Consider the following 3175-nt stretch of genomic DNA (forward strand, 5'->3'; position numbering starts at 1 on the left):
ATGATACAAGGTATGCTGAATGTACCTGGATCTTTGCATTTTTCAGGAATTTGAGGAACAGATTTACCAATCAATGCGGAGACATTTCTGCCCATGCTAATCCATTCACTTCCTTTAAGCTTCCGCTTATTAGTGCACAGCTCCTTCAAGAATTTGGCATATCTTGGAATTTGCTTTATCGCATCCAACAGAGGTATGTTTACCTCTACTTTTCGAAACGTTTCCAAGATCTCTTTCTCTGCCTCTTCCATTTTTTTGTTGGAAACTGCTCTTGGAGGGAATGTAAGAGGGGGAATGTGCTGCTTCTGCAATTCAGAATTACCTGTGGAAGAAGATTCACCTGCACAGAAATTGTTAGGTAAATTTTTGTCATCACCTTTTTCTGGAATAGAGTGAAGTTTGGCAGGTTCATTTTCAGATGAGGACGGTGCTACGGGTTGAGGTCCTTGACATTGCTTTCCCGACCTCAATGAAATGGCACTGACATTTTTGGGATTTTGGACAGCTTGAGAAGGCAGCTTGTCAGAATTCTGGGACTGTTTTTGATTCAATTGGGTAGCCAATTGTCCCATCTGATTGGTTAAGCTCTGAATGGAGGCTCTGGTCTCTTGCTGAAACTGCATGTTCTGCATAGTCATTTGCCTCACAAGTTCTTCGAGGGAAGGTTGTGGAGGGGCCTCAACTGTTGGCTGTTTCTGGGGTTGTTGCTGTTGTTGGATTGGTGGAGGAATGTATGGTCTGCTTGGGCCAGCAGCATTTTGGAAGGAAGGAGCAGGCTGCTGTTGTTGTTGCTGAGGGCTGGACCATCTGAGGTTAGGGTGATTCCTCCATCCAGGGTTGTATCTATTGCTGGAGAGATCATAATTGTTTTGTTGTGGTTGATTTTGCTGCTGAGGTTGAGGAGGTCTATTGTAAATATTTGCAGCATAAGCTTCAGGCTGCTCAATTGCTCCAGGTTGCTGCATGGAAGGGCAAAGGTCTGTATGGTGGTCAGCAGAGGAGCACAAACCACAAACCCTTGCAACAGGTACAGATTTCTGATTCAAGGCCAGCTGGGTTACCAAGTTAACCAATGCATCCAGTTTGCCTTCAAGCTTCTTAGTTTCAGATGATGCAGATGGGTTTGTAGATACCTCATGCACTCCTCTAATGACTATGGCATCATTTTTGGCGCTAAACTGCTGGGAGTTGGAAGCCATCTTCTCAATTAAATTTCTGGCTTCAGCAGGAGTCATGTCTCCAAGGGCTCCACCACTGGCAGCATCTATCATACTTCTCTCCATATTACTGAGTCCTTCATAAAAATATTGGAGAAGAAGCTGTTCTGAAATCTGATGGTGGGGGCAATTGGCACATAGTTTCTTAAATCTCTCCCAGTACTCATACAGGCTCTCTCCAGTGAGTTGTCTAATACCTGAGATATCCTTCCTGATGGCTGTGGTCCTGGAAGCAGGGAAAAAATTTTCTAAGAATACTCTCTTAAGGTCATCCCAGCTCGTGATGGACCTTGGAGCAAGGTAATACAGCCAGTCCTTTGCCACTCCCTCTAATGCATGAGGAAAAGCCTTCAGAAATATGTGATCCTCTTGGACATCTGGGGGTTTCATGGTTGAGCAGACAATGTGAAATTCTTTCAAATGTTTGTGCGGGTCTTCACCTGCAAGGCCATGAAACTTTGGAAGCAAATGAATCAGTCCAGTTTTAAGAACATATGGGACATCCTCATCAGGGTATTGGATGCACAAGCTTTCGTAGGTGAAATCAGGTGCAGCCATTTCCCTTAGAGTCCTCTCACGGGGTGGAGGTTGTGCCATGTTCTCAGAATGTGCAAAATCAGAATGCTCAGAATCAGAATGCTCAAAATTATAATGCTCAAGATCAGGATGTTCAAAATCACCAATAACAGAATGCACAGATTCACCAGTAATGGAATGCTCAAAATGATCAAAAGGTATAAAATGATGCCTAACTAATCTATGAAATGTCCTATCTATCTCAGGATCAAAGGGTTGTAAGTCAGATGGATTACCTCTACTCATACACTACATTCAGCATGCACACAACTAGTTGCCTTATCATGTAAATAAAGGTGTAGGTTTGAACTACAGCTACCCTCAAATGATATCCAAATGACTTGAAATTTTGTGAGCAACCTTATAAAATGATGAGAAGATAGCACAAAAAATTTTAGACAAAAATTCAAAGTCTAACTATGAAAGCTAAAAATGGTAAGTTAAGAAAAATAAGTGAATAAAACTTGAAAAATAAAAAACTTTTGACAGAATCGCTTTTTTTGGATGATGGAGACCTCAGCCGGCCTACGGCGGGCTACCACAGCGTAGGAAAGTTTTTTCTACCCCAAATGCATATATAATAATTGCGATTCTGATAACCGGAGCAAAAGTTATGGCCGTTTGAAGTTTTGACAAACACAAAATTTGCTAGTTTTTTGGAACTTTCAAATCTGACCAAACTAAAGGCTCTAGCTATTTTTCCCACAAAATATGGATTAAAAGAAGTTACCACAAAAAAATTCAGCCAAAAATAACAACCCTAGCTACTAAAACAAAAAATCACAAATAATTCAGCATGGGTGGTCGCTAAAATCCGTCTCTAATTGATTTCTACTACTACTCTGTTTTTGCCGCAAGCACAATCTTCACAGCAAAACACCCAAGACTGAAACAGGGGAAACACTTAATGGAAAAACTGAAACAGAACACACATTAAACAAAATACCGGGACACTAAACAACACTAACACACATACTAACACAATACTAACAATTTAAACATAAAACACGAAAGGATTAAACACACAACACTAGCTAGCTATTATGAACCTTTGGACACTGCTCCCCGGCAACGGCGCCAAATTTGATCGAGGCCGTACCCGAATCAAATAAACATGAAAATGCAGTAACTAGGAAGTGATCCTAGGTCGTTTCCCAACGAGCAGTGACAAACCAAATGTTCATAATATACTTGCAGTAACAGTAACGATTGGGAGGGGGGGGGGTTTGTTTGTTTTGTGATTAAAGAGAAGAACAAGTAAATTGGAATACGAAATTACTAATATTAAAAACGGGTTGTTTCCTTTGATTCAGAAGCCATTCTCTTATCCTGGTTTATGAAGAATTCGTCCCTAACAGTCAACCACTTAATCCAACCCTATT

At 41.0% G+C, this 3175-nt stretch overlaps 1 non-coding gene across 1 annotated transcript; it reads left to right on the plus strand.

Moving 5' to 3' along the window:
* The first annotated feature begins 1329 nt into the window (after positions 1-1329).
* LOC113000532 (small nucleolar RNA R71) lies at positions 1330-1436 on the plus strand. The gene has a single exon (XR_003265865.1). It is a non-coding gene; the product is annotated as a small nucleolar RNA R71 (small nucleolar RNA).
* Positions 1437-3175: the final 1739 nt, after the last annotated feature.

This window comes from Glycine max, chromosome 19 (assembly GCF_000004515.6).
Source record: "Glycine max cultivar Williams 82 chromosome 19, Glycine_max_v4.0, whole genome shotgun sequence".
Taxonomy (NCBI): domain Eukaryota; kingdom Viridiplantae; phylum Streptophyta; class Magnoliopsida; order Fabales; family Fabaceae; genus Glycine; species Glycine max.